We start from the raw sequence: 19,849 nt of genomic DNA, 5'->3' as shown, positions 1-19,849 counted from the left end.
CGTCCCATAACTCATTCTCTTTAGCAAACCTTCCAGTCTCTTCAGACGGAGACAACTGGGAACTGTTTACAGACAGAAGCAGCTTCATGCGAGATGGTAAGCGCTTCACAGGGTATGCAGTGACGACCAGAGATGAAGTGATCGAGGCAAAGGCCTTGCCAGCAGATGTGTCATCCCAAAAGGCAGAACTAATCGCGCTGACAAGAGCCTTGGAACTGAGCGAAGGAAAGAAGGTAAATATCTGGACTGACTCAAAATATGCATTTAATGTTGTACATGCCCACGGAGCCATCTGGAAAGAGAGAGGACTACTGACAGCCCAAGGCAGTGGAGTCAAGCATGCAGACCAAATCCATGCACTCCTGCAGAGTATTTGGAAACCGGAAGAGGTAGCTATTATGCATTGCAGAGCCCACCAAAAGGGGAAAACAACTCCCGAGTTGGGAAATCATTTTGCTGATCAAGCAGCAAAAGGGGCTGCAGAAAAAGGCATCCTAGCAATAGTACCGCAAAGAGAAATTGATTTAACAAAATACACCCCTAAATATGATGAGAAAGACAACCAGTTAATTAAATCACTGAAAGCTGAAATCAAGGAAGGGGGGTGGGCTGTTACCCCTACAGGACAGGTTATAGTTCTACCACTGCTCCTTAGGGAAATAGCTCAACAGGAACACGAGGCTACCCAGTGGGGAACAGAAAACCTTCTAAAACATCTAAAGAAAACAGTAATAGGGACAGGTATGACTGAAGCTGTACAGTCCATAGTAGGTAAGTGTGAAATCTGTAAGCAAAATAACCCAGATACAACAAAGAGAGTGGTATTAGGGGTAACAAAGGCTGGAGATCAACCCGGAGATTACTGGCAAATAGATTTTGCTGAGTTACCACCATGGGGGGGTATAAATACATACTTGTGTTGGTTGACACTTTCAGTGGATGGCCTGGAGCATACCCCTGTCGTACTAACACAGCGAGGGAAGTGGTAAAAGCTTTACTTAACCACATAATTCCAAGGTTTGGGGTTCCTCTAGGAATGTCATCAGATAGAGGAACACATTTTATTGCGACAATAGTAAAAGAGGTGTGCCGCATCCTGGGAATTGTCTGGGACCTACATACCCCCTATAGACCTCAGGCTAGTGGCAAAGTTGAATGAATGAATGGTACTCTGAAAATGCAAATTAGCAAAATTTGTCAGGAAACATCTATGTCGTGGGTTCAAGCTTTGCCACTAGCTCTGCTGAGGATTCGTATCCAACCAAGGCGGAGGGATAACATAAGTCCATATGAAATACTGTATGGAAGACCATATCAGGCACCACACATACCAGGGGACGTACACATAAGAGGGAGAGCCGATTTACAAAACTATTTGATTGCTTTAGGCTCTACTTTGCAGAAGCTCCAGAAGGTCATTGAGTTATCCAGACCCATAGGACTGGACACCCCTGCTCATCCCTTCCAACCAGGAGACTGGGTCTACGTCAAGTGGTGGAACAGTGACCTCTTGCGAGCCAAGTGGAGAGGACCATACCAAGTCCTGCTGACTTCCCTCACCGCCGTCAAAGTCGCTGGCAGAGAATCCTGGTTCCGCTATTCCAGAGTCAAAAGAGCACCAGCTCCTGGAACAACCAGCCAATTAGAACCGGACACCGACGAAGAAGATGTGGAATAGACTGGTTTTGTTGTGTATTCTTTTCGTGCAACCGGTAACTATGAACCGAGTTTGGGATCAAAAATTGCATGTGGCCCTAGTCCAAAATGTATCAAAAATTCTTCGGAAAACTGAATGCTGGATTTGTACGCAAGTACCAGCAATTGATGATGAGGATAGTGACTGGCCCCTAATTGGCATTTTACTAAATGGGACAAACTTTGGTAAGTCCATGATAAATTTCCCAGGAACCTGGAAGCCAGTTACAGAGGCTTATTATCCGGTGGCCCTAAGTAATGTGATTTCTAATCAGGATGTTGTTCCCTGCATGATTGTAAACGCTACAGGAAAAATCATTCTCCTCCCCACTGTGATAAAAACAATTCAAAAGAAGGGATAAACCCAGAAATTGTTGCAGGGATGGCACAGTTCCCTTTGAGATTAACTCCTCCCCAGGGTTCAGGATGGTACTGGATCTGTGAAAAGGAGGCCTGGAAAGTTTTACCCCTTGATAAAGATTGGGCCTGTGCCCTAGGGGCAGTGATCCCAAATATAACAATTCTCGACCCAATTGACGAACAAGAATGGGATAAAACCTATCCAAAAAGGGTGAAAAGAACTAACAATCCCCTTATTGAGAGTCCTACAATTTTCCACAGCATAGTCAGAGCTTTAGTCCCATCTCTAGGAGTGAGTGAATTGGAAAAAGCAATTGTAAACATTTCAGCTGTCATGGAAAACATTCAAGATCACACTTTGGATGCAATTGAAGCCCTAAAAGAACAATTCCAAAGCTTGTCTCATGTAGTAATACAAAACCAAATGGCCCTCAATTTCTTGCTAGCCTCACAGGGAGGCATGTGTAAAGTTATCAACACCAGTTGCTGCTCTTACATAGACCAGACTGGTAGAATTAATAATGATTTGGCCGCAATTCGAAATCAAACCAAAATCTTACACCAAATATCTCTGGATGATGTCTCCCTGGGTTTAGGAGATGTCCTCCACAAACTCACTTCATGGTTACCGAATTGGACATGGATGAAACAACTGTTTATTCTAGTGATGTACATACTTAGTGTTAGTATAATAGCTCACTGCATGTACCGATGTTATAGTTGTTGTAGGTGTAAGTAGAGATTGGACAAGACCTTTGGATTTTGTCCAGTCTCTAAGGGGGGACTGATGCCTTAAGCCCCTATTAGTTTTTATTTTTCTAATTTTTGTAAGCTTTATAAGTTTTATAAGTAGTAGAAGTAGATTTTAAAAGCAGCAGCCCTTATCCCTCTACCCTGTAGCACCCTTTAGTTTACAAATTCCTTAACCCTCTTACCCCATTCCATGTATCCTATATCAATCCTACCCCCGAATCCAGTAGAAATGTTTAGTCCCTTGTCAAGGCAAGGCCTGTTCTGTTTGGAGAATGCTTGTATCTTGGCCTAAACCACAGAACAGAGTCAAGAACTAGGTGACTCTGTACCCTCTGTGCCCCAAAGAAGATGAAGATGATGAAGAAAAGCCCCCAGACCCAATTCCCAGGGGGTGGGCCAGGGGGTGGGCCAGAGGGTGGATCAGGGCAAAAGTAACGGGGTGGATACACTTGGGATTGGACAATAATAATAATAATAATGGCCAGTCTTCGCGAACGAAGATTTTGGGAAAGGTCTTTTACCTTTCCAGCCTGCCCAATGGATTTTTTATTTTTAGGTGAGAGACAGCTTGCGCTGAACTGAGCCCACCCTTTAATCCTAAGGTTCATCTGCTGGGGCCAAGCAAGCTTGGACAATGGCAGTGAGGTCCTCAGGACGTAGGTTTGTTTAGAGTGACCTTCTCATAGATGGATGGCCTCACAGGGCTAACGAGCTCCATCTGCCCGGGGGACTGGGGAATCGAACCTGGGTCGCAGCGGTGAGAGTGCCGCATGCTAACCACTAGGCCACCAGGGGTCCCTGGGATTGGACAGATATTGTTATAAAATGTAACATCTCAAGCACAGCAAGGGCGCGTCATGTAACATCTTTTGCCTTGGCACAATTAAACCCTTTCCTTATCTCACCCTCAGTTAACTGCTTCTGAGTTTTTTACTTAGCACCAGCTGAGCAGGCATGATATAAACACCACAGGTGACTATTTACCCTGAATACTCTAGAAAAATAATGATGAAACCATAAAAAACAGCCCAACAGCCAAATAGCCCAAGCAGTGAGCTGTGTCAGCAGGAACAGGAGTAGATGACTAGAGTAATGTGAAGATAGCAACTGGAGGTATAAGGCATTGCCTTGTACTGCACAAAAAGGCTACTTCAAAAAAGTAACCCATCATCATATTTAAGAGTGATGATGAAGAGCTTTATAGATAATTGTATATAGTAATGTGATAAATATAATTGTTACAAATTAGTAATAGTGTGGTTAGGTAATTATATTTCTTAATTTATTAGTTACTTTGTAATGTGTTGCATAAGCAATAAACAATGTGGTCTCAAATCACTTTCAATCCTGCAATTTAAAGATGAAGAGTGGGGCTAGAACCAACAAGTAGTAAAAAAAGTTATCCCATGAAGTAATAAATTACATAGCAGCCTGAAATTATTACATGAAGCTGAAAGGTGCATCATATTAAGGTGATAAAAGCAAAATACCCTATTATAATCAGGTCTAGCTAGCCAGACAACAATACAGCAGAAATGTTTATGGGGATTACATTATATCACAAACTGAAAAGACTCTGATGGCATTGCAAGAGGACATAAAACCTGTAACAAATTATTCAAATGAAGTCTCACCTAAAATACTATATGCAGTTTGGGTCAATACCTGTTAAAGATAATTTATGCAAAAGTCAAATGAGAAAAGACAAAAAAATATTAAGAGCTTTAAAAAACATAAATCCAGGCTCTTCAGCCTTTTCTTGCAAGTTATTTAGTCAAGAAGAGACTTTTTGTAAAGCATAATGGTTTTTCAAGTTGTAAAAGTAACACTATTACTGCTGTAAGGGTCTAGAGACCTACACAGGATATGGTTTACAGGTAAACAATATGCCCAATTAACATATGGAAGGGGGAGGAATTAAGTAGGCAAATGACTATAAAAGCCTTTGGACATCTTGCCTTCTCCTCACCTCAGCTATGTAAGTTTGGCTACTAAAGGGCTATTTTTCTACCTGCAGATCTTGTATTTCTAATATGTAAAATGTTTTTGGAGAAAGCACAGAAAACAGTTGTCTTTCACAGAGAAGCCTTAAAGAATAAGAAAACAAGATTTAACTGTCAACAATGATAATTTACACTGGATATTAGAAAATCAATTTCTAGCTGCTTGGGAGTAAAAAAAACCATAGGAACAAATTAATGCATTAAACTGCAATAATTTACTTTGTTTGGGATACTAGGGACAGGCTAAAAATGTTCTCCATCATGGAAAGTGTAAGCATATTTAACCCTGCCTCACTGAAGACAGTAAAGAGACAGTAAGTAGCATGTATATGTATGCTAGCAACACCAGCATAATCAAACTGTGAGGACTTATGTTGCTGAGCAGAGCAAATTCCTGATGACAAGCTGAGGGCACAGAGTGTTTGCCTGAGGTATGAGATCTGGGGGCAGTGTTAAGAGAACTGTGGCTGGGGCTGGCACAGACGTACCTTGTGAAAGGTTCAAGTGTTTTGGATAGTATACAGAACAGACTGTAGCGGTCAAAGAAAGTTGGGTATATATTTTTAGAGCAGGCACATGTGTGAATGGAGAAGCAGGAACAGGATACACCTAAAACACTAGAGAACCACCGAAAAAGAATGCCATAGTCTGATAGTACTAATCCTATTGAGAAACTCTGTCCTAACAAACAGTTCTGCAAACACATCATCATGGCTAGGCTTCGCGAACGAAGATTTAAGAAGGCTCTATCCACATTTGTTACAAGCACGCTGGTGGCTAAAAAGGCCAATACGAGATAGACATATCCGATTGCAAAAGGCACAGCAGAAAGACTCCTTAGGTGGTATATTCTGCAAGACACGGTTCTTTCTGTGTTGTCTTTTCTCCTCAAGAGTGATCCCGCGTGCGTTCTCAAAGGAGACAGCTGCGTTATAGATGGTGTGTCTCCAGGCCTCCCGATTTGAGGCCAGAGTAGACCAGTTATGATGATCAATATGGCCAAGGCTGAGATGTTGTTTCAGGGAGTCCTTGTATCTTTTCTTTGGGGCTCCTCTCTTGCGGCAGCCGGTGGCAAGTTCACCATAAAGCAAGATCTTAGGGAGGCGGTGGTCCTTCATCCTTGAGATGTGTCCTGCCCAGCGCAGCTGTGTTCTCAGCAACATGGCCTCAATACTTGTGACTGCTGCTTGTTCTAGAACAGATGTATTGGTCACATAATCTGACCAGTGGATGTTTAGGATTGTACAGAGGCAGCATTGATGGAAGCTTTCTAGGAGACGCAGGTGGTGGCGGTAGATGACCCATGATTCAGATCTGTATAAGAGAGTAGACAGCACTATGGCTTTGTAAACACTGATCTTGGTACTTTTCTCCAAGTGTTTATTATGCCATACCCGTTTACGGACTTTTCTGAAAGCACTATATGCCTTTGCTAACCTGTTGTCTATCTCTCCGTCAATCTTACAATCTGAGGAGATGAGGTTGTCTAGGTAATTAAACTGCTGGACTGATTTGAGTTCTGATTGGCCAATGGTGATGTGGGGATGATGGAGGACTTCCTGAGGTGCAGGTTGATGGAGAACTTCAGTCTTGTTTAAGCTGACTTACAGCCCAAAGAACTCAGCAGCATCTGCAAAGCAGGATGTTAAACGGTGCAGAGCTGCTTCTGTGTGGGCAACAAGGGCGGCGTCATCAGCATAAAGCAGCTCCTGGACAAGATGGTTTAAGGTCTTGGTGTGGGCCTTCAGTCGCCTTAGGTTGAATAGGCTTCCATCAATACGATATCGAATGTAGATACCATCCTGATCATCCAGGTCTGCCGTGGCCCTTTGGAGCATCATGCTGAAAAAGACTGTGAATAGGGTAGGAGCGAGAACGCAGCCTTGTTTCACACCATTCGTTATTAGAAAGGGCTCAGAAAGTGTGTTGCCATATCTGACTTGGCCGTGCTGATCCTCGTGGAGTGAGATGATCATTTTAAGGAACTTGGGGGGACAACATAAACGTTCCAAAATCTGCCACAGGCCTTTTCTGCTCACAGTATCGAAAGCCTTGGTGAGGTCGACAAAGGTTACATAGAGACCTTTGTTCTGTTCCCTACACTTCTCTTGCAGTTGTCTGAGAATGAATATCATGTCTGTGGTACTCCTGTTGGCTCTGAAACCGCACTGACTTTCAGGTAGAATTCCTTCTGCTATAGCGGGTATTAGTCTGTACAAGAGTATTCTTGCCAGGATTTTGGCAGCAATGGAGAGCAGAGTAATACCACAGTAATTTGAGCAATCTGATTTATCTCCTTTCTTCTTATACAAAGTGATGATGACTGCATCACGAAGGTCTGATGGTAGTTCACCTAGTTCCCAACAGTGCACCACAAACTCGTGAAATTTGGCATGGAGTGCAACGCCCCCATGTTTCCAGACTTCAGGTGGAATTCCATCAACCCCAGCAGCCTTGCCGATTTTCACCTGCTGTATGGCCTTGAGGGTTTCTCCTAAAGTGATGGCAGTATCCAATTCATACTTTACCGGTTGTTGTGTGATGGACTGAATTGCTGAGTCTTGGACTACACGGTTGGTACTGAAAAGAGTCTGAAAGTGTTCAGACCATCAATTCAGAATGGAGGTTTTATCTGTTAGAAGCGTTTGACCATCAGCGCTGAGTAGAGGGCTTTGGACTTGGTATGTAGGCCCGTATGCTGTTTTCAGGGCCTCATAGAATCCTTTGTGATCACCTGTATCTGCGCATAATTGAGTTATTGCAGCTAGATTGATCCACCACTTGTTCTGGATGTCCCAGAGTTTCTGTTGGAGCTTGCAGTATGCAAGACTAAAGGCTATTTTTCTTGCGTGACAGGATGGCACTGCAAGGTGTGCTTGATGAGCAGATCTCTTCTACCTCAACAATTCCTGGATCTCTTGATTATTTTCATCAAACCAGTCCTTGTTCTTCTCGAGGGAGAACCCTAAGGATTCTTCAGAGGATTGCAGGATGCTGCTTTTAATATGATGCCAAATTGTTTCAGGAGAGGAATCTGCAGAATCTGTGGAATGGTTTTCGAGCCTAGTTTCAAGGTTTGCCTGGAATTTGTGTCTCACTGTGGCTGATTGGAGATTGTTAACTTGGAGTCTTCTCCTTGGGATACTGCCCCTTTTAGATTTGAATTTGAGATTGAAGTTGAGTTTGCAGCGCACAAGCTTATGGTCTGTTTGACATTCTGCGCTGGGCATCACGCGGGTATGGTAGACATCGCGGACATCTCTCCGTCGCACCAAGACATAATCAATGAGGTGCCAATGCTTAGATCTGGGGTGCATCCAGGTTGTCTTCAGACTATTTTTCTGCTGAAAGATAGTATTAGTGATGGTGAGTTGTTGTTCTGCATAGAATTCTAGCAGGAGTCGACCATTATTGTTGCAGTTTCCAACGCCATGCTTGCCTAATATTCCTTTCCATGCTTCAAAATTCTTACCTACTCTGGCGTTGAAATCACCAAGGATAATGATCTTATCATCTGTGGGCACCTTTTGGGTAAGGTGGCGCAGGTCAGTGTAAAATTTATCTTTTTCAGCAGGGTCAACTTGGAGAGTAGGGGCATATATACTAACGAGGACAACATGTTGCTTGTTGTATAGTGGAAGGAGCAGGGAGATAATGCGGTCAGAGTGACCTGTTGGCAGATTTTCGAGTTTAGGAACAATAGAGTTTTTGATCATGAATCCAACTCCTGAGAGGTGTTTTTCGGTTCTGGGCTTACCTGACCAAAAGAGTGTGTAACCGGCACCATGTTCTCTGAGGCTGCCTTCCTCGTGAAGGCGAACTTCACTGAGAGCAGCAATGTCGATGTTGAGACGAGCCAGTTCATGGGCGATTAGGGCAGAACGACACTCAGGATGTCCACTATCCGCAGAATCGAGCATGGTTCTGATGTTTCAACATGCTAGAGTTAATTTAGGTACACCTTTGGAGGCAGGTGCATGCCTTTGTCTTTTGATCTTTGAGCGACCGCATTGGAAGAAGATGCCCGTTCGCCTGCAGTTAACCAACCCGGTGAAGGTGGAGATGAGCTTTGTGTTTCAGGGCGAATTTATGCTGATACTTTTGGTCTGTGTTTGGCCCTGCCTCCTGTGAAAGTTTTGCTCTTTCCCTGCCAAGTTATGGGAAAACAAGCACTGATAAAGGGGAAAGTTGTCCTTGAAGAGAGCTTCTTGTATAAACTGTTTTAATTGGTATTCTGTGATTGGCCAGTTGTCCGCCAAGGGCATTTGAAGGAAATTCTGATGAGGAGGGGAGGAAGGCTCGCCCCCAGACTCAATTAAGAAAGACCCCCAAAACATACTGCGCCTGCGTGAGGGGATTTCCAAAGTCCTCACGGATGCGCAGAAGAGCTGCACTTACATAACCGGGAGGTGGGACTGAGGGCCTCTGGCTGGGCGGTGCTGGCCACACCTGGGAGGTTGTGGTCACTCAGTTAACTGTATAAAAGTAGATAGTGCTTTCTTGGAGGGGAGTTAACTTCACATCAAGGACAACATTGCCTTTCAGCGGGGACGCCTGCTAGTTTTGTGAACTTACTGACTCTCCAAGGATGCCGCTTCTGCTATGGGTAATTTTAGGCACGCTAGGTCAGTAAGATAACTTTATGGGCAACAGCTGGGTAATTGGGGCTTATTTCTCTCCTCCTTCCTCCCTTCTGGGTTTGTTTGTTTTGTTGGCCACCCTCTTGGTAATAAATCTTGGTTTTTGTTAAGCTTTCAACGGTGTCATGGTTTCAAGCTTCAGTATATCCTCAAACCTCCTCCTCCTCCCTAATACACTTTGTTTAGGCCACCTTTTCTAGGCACCTCTCCGAGTGGAGCAAGCAGTGCTGTCCTTGAAAAGGTTGCTTGGTTGTTCAGGGTGCTGCCCCAAGAGACTGTCATCTCCGGTCAGTCTCAAATTACCAATATCCTGAACCTCCTGCATGCAGGGTTGGGTCTGTGGCTTCCAGTGCACATTTCACCTGCCGTTTCGACCCTCGCCTGTCACTACAGGGCTTTTTGCATGTGGGTAAAGCCTTCAAGCCTGCGCAATGGATTTTTTAGGTGAGACGCAGCATGCGCGGAACTGAACCCACCCTTTAATCCTAAGGTTCATCTGCCAGGGCCGAGGGAGCTTGGATGGTGGCAGCGAGGTCCTCAGGACGTAGGTTTGATTAGAGTGACCTTCTCTTAGATGGATGGCCTTACAGGGCTAAGCAAGCTCCATCTGCCCGGGTTTGGGATTAGAGTTGTCCTTCTCCTAGGATGGTTGCCAGAAGGCTAACGAGCTCATCCTGCCCAAGGATGTATTGTATCTGACCCTACAGTTTTGACCTGTCTGGCATGGGCGACCCTACTGAAGGCATGTACCATCGCCAGCATAGCTCGCAACCACATAGGATTACACAGGCTACAATCCTACTATTAAAAACGATTAGGGCAAGTCCTACATTTCCCACTTTTCTGCCACCTGTCTACATTCAATCCCAGGGAAACACCCAGGATCAACCCTTTGTCCTGACCACCCTTTCAGGATGTAACGAATTTATCCAGAACATGCCCAACCTGGGCAGTAGCCGCAGGTGAGCCAAAACCAAACAAACGAACAAAACCGTTCCGGTCCCTGTACCCACCTAAGGCTCGAGTACCTCTCCAGGTCCCAGCCCAGCCGAGACCCCCATCCGCCAGAGGATACCATTATCTACCCTGACCTTATCCTCCTCCCACCGTGTTACCTCTTATCTTCCCACGCACCTGCCCACCCTCCAGTCCGAGGACCCCCACGGCCCGCCTGGCACCATTCCCCTCCCCCCCCCAACCAGTGCGGCAAACCTCTGTGTGCACCGAGGCTTCCACTCTCCTTTCTCACGAGGGCACAAAGGCATGCCGGCGAAGCTCCCTCTCTCCTTTCCCCCGCTGGGAGGGGAGGTTGGGGGGCGGGCAGCGGCCCCACGCGGGCCCAGGGGGTCACGCCCCCGCGGCCACCACGAGGCTTCTGCGGGGGGCGCCCTCGCGGCCACCGCGAGGCTTCCGGGGGGGGGCTGCAAACACATAATGATCACATATATTCCTTAACAAGAGCCAATTCACTCTTTTCTTTCTATTAAAAAGTTTGATATTTGATTTTTTATTATTTTTTACAGCCAACTATATTTAAGGACAAATGCAGACTGCCTTTTTAATGGTGAACAGCTCATATATAGCTTGTTTGTGGGAGAAATATTTAGGGTTGGCTAAAACCAAATGTACTACTCCTCAGTAAGACTGGATGAAACAAAACAGCAGTTGGATGATCTACTTTCTAGATATTTCTACCCCTTATTGTAAACAGAAACGGAATGACTCACTTTATACGCAAAGTGTGCATGGCAGCACTTAACTGTTTAACTTGGATAACAAAGTAAATATGTGATACACATAGAATATCATGTACAAGGGCTTTCAGAATTCTTTTTCAGAGCCTTGTAAGAGGTAGAACTTAACAGCGGATATAAAATATATTCTAGGGCTTTTAAAAATCATAAAAACTGTATAACTATATAATTTCCATATATGCTTTAAAATGTATCTAATTAAAGTATCATTGGAATTTTTTTTAAGGTTATGGTAGAAGAACAATAAAGTAAACAGTGATAAACAACAAAAAAATAAACAATCACTGATCTATTGACTTACCTTTAATGACAGGGAGTCAGCAAGAAAGAAATGGTCCACCATCAGGGACAGAGGCATGGAAGCCAGCCAGAGTGACTTCAGTGCAATCACTTTTTTTTCCGAGTCTAATCACTGTTGCCCAGGACCACATTCCTAGTATACCATGCACTGCATTATCAGAGAAGGCTTGGAGCCTGTCATTTTGCTGAACGAAGAAAAAATGCAGAAGTCTGTCTGCTACAAAGCAGAATATTCCCAAACCTAGACTAGAAATAACTGAAGCTGGGGTGAAAGTTTAGAGAAGAGCATGGGCCTTTTCAGTCTCAGATGCCATGGTAAAAACCATGTCACAGCACACAAAGCGTCATCAGGATATACACTGTGCATTGTTCTTTGCAGTCAGTCGTTCTGTAAATGTCAGAGAAGAGAAAGAAAACTATTAAAGAAAAAAATTCATTAGCACAAAGCATTTGTTATCACAGCTACAATTGAGCATAGAAAAACCCCCAATTCAATATTTACATTTAATATTCCCAGGTGTAATGGTTTTGAGTCTAGGCCTTCCTTCCTGGCAACCAGGAAGGAAGGAAGGAAGTATTCCATCCTATTCCTTTACGTAATCAAACATATAAATAGACGGAGAGAGAAGCCTCTTCCTCTTGTCTCTTCTGGCGAGGTTTGGAGACAGCAGACTCCGGCAGCTGGTCTCGCTTCTGTGGGGGAGCTGAGGCCTGGTCAGGCCTACGGGGCCTGTTCTTTCTGCTGATCCGGGGTCCGGTAGCGTGGCAGTGGCATTGAGCGCAATTGTGCTATCTCAAGGAAAGTATTAATGTTTTCTTTGGCTAGTTGTTTATTGAGTGTGTATACCTCTTGTTTTGTTTTATTTTGGGGTTTTTTTGTTTGTTTGTTTTGTCCCTTTTCCCTTTTTTGTTTTCGGGTGTTGGGAGTTTCTTATGTGCATATAGTTGTAATTGTATATAAATGTAATATAAGTGTAAATATATATATTGCTTTAGCTCTCTCTTATTTCAGTTCTCTTGTTTTTTTTTTCTTTTCCCTTGGTTGGGGGGGAGCTCTTGCAGTGGGGTTTGGGGACTTGGCAGGGAGCCAGCTCCAAACCATCACACCAGGGACACTTTGATTTCAGCTAAGTTAATTTGTTGAACTCTACAGGTCTGAATTAAAACACTTGTTCTGTTTTAATTAGAACAAGCATCTTTGTAACATGGAAAGCTCTACCTCCACTTTCTAAAATCTTCAATTTTACAAATTAATTTGAAACATGTCTATGACAATACATGGAATATGTTTCAAGCTTCCTCCTGATCTTAAATATGTGACATTCATCAAATTAAATCTTTTATACTGTAACAACAGCAACAACAAAATTCAATTTGGAGGATTCATAGGACTGATGTTCCAAAATCCCAAATCTCTCTATGCAACAACTGAAAAAACTTAGTTTCAAATCTATAATCCCTGTTACACCCTGGTCCTGAAGCCTCAAGCTTTACCAGGCGTTTCACTTTAATTTCAGACTTCAAGAGATTTCATCCACACGAACTCTTGCAAAGCCTTTAGTTCTTTGATACCTTGAGTTCACATCTGGAGAAAAGGCTACACACTTTTCTAAGACGTTTCTTTTAATTTAGTGAGAAAATAGTCGTTTTGGCAAAAAGGCTTTACAGGAGCAACATGCAACCAAGGAAAATATTCCACAAAAGCATTACACTTCATAGCAAGCTACTCGGAACAAAAGGACTCCCCTGCCTCCCTCCAAACAGCATTCTGAGCTCTGCCTCTATACCCCCCAAGGATTTTACAAGCCAGCAGGCATCGCTGTGGAGAAGGAAACCTTTGTTGGACCCAGCAAACACCAACCCACAACTTAAGTGAAATACCACTCAGTCGGTTTTAAGTTACCCACAAGAGGAAGAAAAGAGCAAAGGAAAAAAAAAGAGATTGAGAGAAGAAAGAATAAAGAGAGAAAGAGAGGAGAGAAAAATATAGTTACTGCCAAGAGGTCACATGGTGGCTGGTCCAGAGACAAAAAACCAAACTCCAAGATGGAGGTTTTGTGTGCCTCTTTTATAGTTTGGCTACCGTGGCCACTCCCTCCAGGCGGGACATCTGGTTCTTTGACCACTCACTGCCCTCCTAGCTGAAGTGAGGAGTGCCATAGCCAATCAGAAGCTCCAGGAGGTACAGTGTGGGCGGGCTGTCAGGCAGGCCTTCCTTGATTGACAGCCCAGCCACATGGCTCCTGGGCCATGTGCATTCTGTGCAATCCGCCATGTTGGCTGCAGGCCTTACCATGGGCCTTACTGCCATGAGGCTGCAGGCCCAACCATGGCCCCTCCCATGACACACACACATGCACACAGACAAGATGGTTGATTCAACCCATCAATCAGTGAGATACAAATCCAGTCTCTGACAATTCCAAAGCCCTTTTTCATTAGCATACTTTGTAAACATATGTATTATCACCCTGGTAACCCCTCTCTGAGCAACTCCTTCTTTAGGTTGGAGACTAAGGAGCAGGGGAGAGATGATGTAGGCTTTGAAACTGGTGAATCTAAAAATGGATTCTTCCCAAGAGATTGCTATTTCTATGCAATACATTAAATCTTGATAATCCTTCTTCTTACAGTTCTGTCAAGTAAATTTCTATTCTAAATGGGCTTTTTATGAGTGTATTAGACTTCCTTTAAAAATTAATACTTTCAACAATGTTGACACATAATATTTTATGATTTTAAACACATTATTGATTATAAGCCCTAGAAAATATAAAATGTTTCTTCTAGCTTATTTACATGCCTTTTTATTGTAGAACTATCCCCAAGATATGACTACTGGCATTGATCTTTATAGAAAAAAAGCTTCCTGAATCATTAATTTGGAAAAGGTTAAAAAAAGAAAGCATGAATAATGTGTGTGCTTTGCACACAGATAAAAAAAGTGGGTCAAGTTTAGAATCTGTTAACCATGACTGCTGGAAGGCAGGAGGGCTCTTCAGAAGGACCTGGACAAGCTGGAGAGATGGTCTGATTCCAAAGGGATGAGGTTCAACAAGGCCAAGTGCCAGGTCCTGCACTTTGGCCACAACAACCCCCTGCAGCACTACAGGCTGGGGACAGAGTGGCTGGAGAGCAGCCAGGCAGAAAGGGACCTGGGAGTTTGGAGTGACAGGAAGCTGAACATGAGCCAGCAGTGTGCCCAGGTGGCCAAGAAGGCCAATGGCATCCTGGCCTGTATCAGGAATAGTGTGGTCAGCAGGACCAGGGAAGTGATTCTTCCCCTGTACTCAGTGCTGGTGAGGCCACACCTAGAGTACTGTGTCCAGTTCTGGGTCCCTCAGTTCAGGAAGGATATTGAGGTGCTGGAGCAGGTCCAGAGAAGAGCAACAAGGCTGGTGAAGGGACTCGAGCACAAGTCTTATGAGGAGAGGCTGAGGGAGCTGGAGTTGTTTAGCCTGGAGAAGAGGAGGTTCAGGGGAGACCTCATCACTCTCTACAACTACCTGAAAGGAGGCTGTAGCCAGGTGGGGGTTGGTCTCCTCCCAGGCAACCAGCAGTAGGACAAGAGGGCATGGTCTTAAGCTCTGCCAGGGGAGGTTTGGGTTGAATATTAGGAAAAAATTTTTTACAGAGAGAGTAATCAGACATTGGAATGGGCTGCCCGGGGAGGTGGTGGATTCACCGTCCCTGGAGGTTTTTAAGATGAGACTGGATGTGGCACTTAGTGCCATGGTCTAGTAACCACGGCAGTGTTGGATCAAGGGTTGGACTTGATGATCTCGGAGGTCTTTTCCAACCCGGTTGATTCTATGATTCTATGACTGTGCCTCTTCTGAACAAACATGTAAACACAAAGTATTTCTTGAAATATCAGAACTGTCATTTTCTGGGGGATTACTTTACAGTACATTTCTGAATAAATTCCATTTCTAGGAACAAATGGTGAAATCCTCAAAAATGTTTCCTCTATATAGACCATCATGTCAGATTGGATTCTATTTAAAATTACCATAAATTCTATATAAGAATTGAATCCGAAAAATCCTGTTTAAAGAACTGCTCAAAGACTTTTGGATCTTTTGAGCAGCAAAGGTATTTATTGCTGACGTCGGGAGCAAGCATGGGTCGTACCACAGAAAACTTGCTCAAAGGTTTCACACAAAATCAGGGGTTTTTATTCAATTTTCATACATGATTAAATGGATATTCATATGATTACAACATCTATTTATACATATTAATAACAGGTGGAGTATAGGTGGAGCTCAGGCGGAGCTTGGGGCAGTGCTTCTCTTGGCCCTCAATTTTGGTAGGGCTTTCACTCTTCCTCCCATGAGTCTGGGGTCTTTGCTCCTCTTCATCACTTCGAACTTTTTACCTTTCCATTTGTGGTGGGGAAAAAAAGTTTTCCCCCTGGAGTTAAAAAAATGCTAACCCCCGAGGGGGTGGTGTCCCTTGGGGTTGATCCAATCAGCGCTCCTGCAAAATTTAAACATATCACAACCAGACCGGGAAAGAAGGATGTTGTAGTTGTTGGAGAAGAGTAGCCATGTTCTGAGGCCACGAGGAGAGAGGGGCCCAGAGCCCCACTGGGGGCTGGGCCCCCCCCAGTCCCTGGATGGGGGCTACAAGAACTTGGAACAGTGCTAAACTGAGCCAGGTTCTGTAGCTGAGAGCTGGGGGAAGTTTCCTTGCTGTGAGTGGAGAGCCGTAGATACTGAAAGCGGCGGCAGAGACAGCACTGAGCAGAGGCTATGGCTGAAAGCCAAGAGATAAGAGGGATGCAGCAGAGATGGCATGCAGCAACGCAGAGAGAACTCCTGCAAGGAGAGAGAGAGAGAGAGAGAGAGATGGAAACAGAGCAGAGGAAGCTCAATACAGAGAGTTTTTGGGGTAAGAACTGAACCAACCCCCCCCCAAAACCCTTTTGAAACCCCTCCTAAGTGGAGGGGGTGGACTCCTACTGGATGGAAGTCCTAAAATGCAACATGCAGCACCGGAGAGAGAGGAGCTAAGAGCTCGGAGACGTCCCAGAGCTGGACCGGGACGGCCGGATAGAATGTGGAGGGGGTGACCTTGGCCCCCCCACTGGTGCTGCCAAGCTGGCAGTTTGAGACAGAGCAAAGGAGCTCTGATAGAACGGTTGAGGCAAAGACTTTCAACTGAAAGCTGCCCTAACGTTCTGACTCAAGGGAGCTTGAATCCCCTGAGGAAAGGGACCGTCACAAAGACCCCTGCGCTTTGTGATATGACGTGGTGAAGCGAGCCTGTCCCTGCTTACGCAGTCCACGGAATAGAGAGACCTTCTCTTGGAGTCGAAGGGCCGAGAGGGGTAGAGGAGACCCCCGTGTGTGTATTGGAAAGAGATCCAGCTACAGCTGCTGCATGGAAGAAGAGAGGTTGCTGCTCTGAGAGTGGAAAGGATCTTTCCTTCTCCCTTCTGGACTTTTATTGGAGGGAGAAGAGTTCTGATCCAATGTAAATACTGATTTATCATAGGAGAAATGGTTAAGATTATGTATATACTGTATTATAATATTTATTTGTGTAGTGATTGTAATATAATTCCCTTCCCCCCATATTGAGTCTTGTGTTGTGTCTGGAAAACCCATCTCACACTGGGGTGAGATGTGGGGGGGGGGCTTGGACTCGGGAATTGGATTTTAGGGGTCTCAAACCACGACACCATTGTTCTCGACTAGCTCAGTGAAGCTTGGAGAAAGCCCTGGCTCCAGGCCTATTTCTTCTATTCAAGTGTCTACCTTATCTTACCTTATCCTAATTTATTACCCCTAGGCCTATTGTATATTGCCTCTAGCATTCTTCTAAGTTTTGGTCCAGTAAGCAGATGTCCTGGTTAGAACGGCTGGGACCAATTCATCACTGGATGGGTGTAACCCAAAACTGTGTATTCTATAGCCTTCCATGCCATTTCCCAAAAACTGTTGTCAGTAGAGGCCTGCGAGGTGGGAAGATGTTCCTGTCCTCATACCCTTTTATGGAATTCCCCGCTCTGATACCCTTTTATGGAATTCCCCTCTCTGAGGGAGGGACTGAGCACTCCCGCCTGAACTGGAGAATATATAAACTGGGAGTTTCGGAACCTTGGCACCACTCGTGGGATCCAGAGGAAGACTGCAGACCACTGCTCTCAACCAGACTGCAGCTCACCGCTCTCAACCAGACTGCAGCTCACCGCTCTCAACCAGACTGAGACCACCACCCTCAACTGGACTGCAATCACCATTTTCTGACCAGACTGCAGCAGTTCTCCCACCAGCAGGTTTTTCCCCTCTCCCTTTACTTTGGACTCGAGGGGGGGCCAAGGAACACCACTTTTGTTCATACCCCAGGGTGCTGGGTTATACATTTGGGTTTTGTGGGTTAAAACCAATTGTCTGTCTGTATAATCATACTTATTGTATTATTTTAATAAATTGTTATTCTGACTTATAATCTCTCTTTTGAGTTGAGTTCATTTCCCCTGCTGGTTAACTTTTAAACCAGCACAGCAGAACAGAACTAGCCATGGTAACACAGACCGATTAGATGTTAGGGGGGCTTCTTAGCAGATCCAGATCTCAGTTAACTCTTTTGGGCCTAGCTTCTTGTTTCAGAATCCAATCTGGGAAGGGCTGAGGCAGCACCATACCCTTAAAAAAGCACACCAGTATTGAGTCAAACTTACCCTGGGACTAGGAGGACATTTTTCTATTGCAGTTGCCTTATACCGATAGGAAATGTAGTCTATGCCTCAGAGTTGAGCCTCTATGCTTGCTGAATCCAGTTCGATGCAGGAAAGACCAAACACAGTTTGTTCCATACCTAAATAAATCAAACCAAGCACCAATACTACACAAAGTTCTACAAATTCTCTACAAAATATACCTGAAAACTGAACAATAGTCAAAAATACCAAAAGAAGCAACATCTTTTTAATTAATTCCTGAACAAATATACTTGAGCTGAAAGCAACTTCAGCTAGGGCTTAGAAGCACTGTTAAAGAAAGCAAAAAAAAAATAATTAGGAACATAAAACAAGAGAAGGGCACAAAGATGGAACAAGATAATAATTAAAAGATAATAAAACCCTATGTCAGAGTCAGAAAAGGGCACTTCCAGCCTTCCATTTTAAGTAACTGCATTTCAAAATATACAGAAATCCATTTTAACAGATTTTTCCTTGTAACTGTATGTCTGAAAGATTCCCACTGAATGAAACATACGTGAGTCACATTCAGACAGGTCTTTTTAATTTCATCCCAACAATTAGTGACCTTGGTATAGATAAATTCAAATAACAAGAGAGGTCTGTGTCAGTTCTGTGGTAGGCTTACACTGCTTTACTATGGATATTATTAACATGTGCATAAATTATACAGGAAAAGTATCACTACAGACCTAAAGAAAAAAATAAAATCAAAAAATGAATATGCTTTGGGAATTATGTACCATGAGTGAAAATAAAGGTAACAATACAACTGGAAAACCAGGACAATATATGGATGGTGTCTTTGAGCAAAAATGAAAAACAGAAAGAAAAAATGTGGCTTCAGATTACCCTTAGTCAAGAGTCATGTCCATGGTATAACTGTTCTTTTTAAACAGTCTGTCTCTGCCATCTTTTATAGACAAAAATGACTGCTGTCTGTGGAAAAAATCAAGTCACATTCTCAGGTACAACAGCATTAGTATACAAGTTCTGCAGGTCAAGAGTGAAACCAGATTAGAGAAGACAAAACTCTGTTCCGCCAAAATAATCTCTGAAGTTATTATTTTTAAAATGAAATTAGGAACTGTATTTTTGTCTGAAAAAATATTTTCTGAATGTTTACAAAATATTGCAATAGTGTCATAGGTTTTTCTATCCTATAGATCTCAGAAAGCATAGCTGTGGAGCTTATGTTCTTGTTAAAACAGAAAAGTGGGAAATGTATTATACAAGGACACTTAGAAAGTTAACTTCACAACTAAAGATGGTCAGTACAGTTAACTTATTGAAAAGATTTAGGTTGGGTTTACATAAAACGTGCACACAACAGTTGATGTAACAATGCTACTCAGAAATATGATTTATCATTATATTTTTTATATGGGATAAAGCATTAAAGCGTTGTCTCTGCCTGTACCCACAAAGTGTAATTTTGTTGTTGATATATTTAATTTCATTTAAGTAAAGTATAATTTTAATAAATGCACAGTTGACATTGATCTAAATATTTTCTTGTGTCAGTAATTTACAAAGCTGTAAATATGCATTTGGGGAAATACCTGACACCTTTCAACTCATGGTGTAAGGCCACAACAAAAATCCAATGGCTAAAGTTAGCATTTAAAAATA

General features: G+C 43.6%; 1 pseudogene; it reads right to left on the bottom strand.

Annotated features, from left to right (window-relative positions):
* LOC113960790 overlaps positions 1-11,831 on the bottom strand; it is a 23,312-nt pseudogene extending 11,481 nt beyond the window's left edge.
* Between the last annotated feature and the right edge of the window lie 8,018 nt (positions 11,832-19,849).

The sequence above is a fragment of the Neopelma chrysocephalum genome, unplaced genomic scaffold (assembly GCF_003984885.1).
Source record: "Neopelma chrysocephalum unplaced genomic scaffold, ASM398488v2 Primary Assembly neopelma1_96887, whole genome shotgun sequence".
NCBI classification, from domain to species: Eukaryota; Metazoa; Chordata; class Aves; order Passeriformes; family Pipridae; genus Neopelma; species Neopelma chrysocephalum.
Note: the sequence above shows the minus strand (reverse complement) of the source record. Positions and strands in the feature narration are given on the sequence as shown.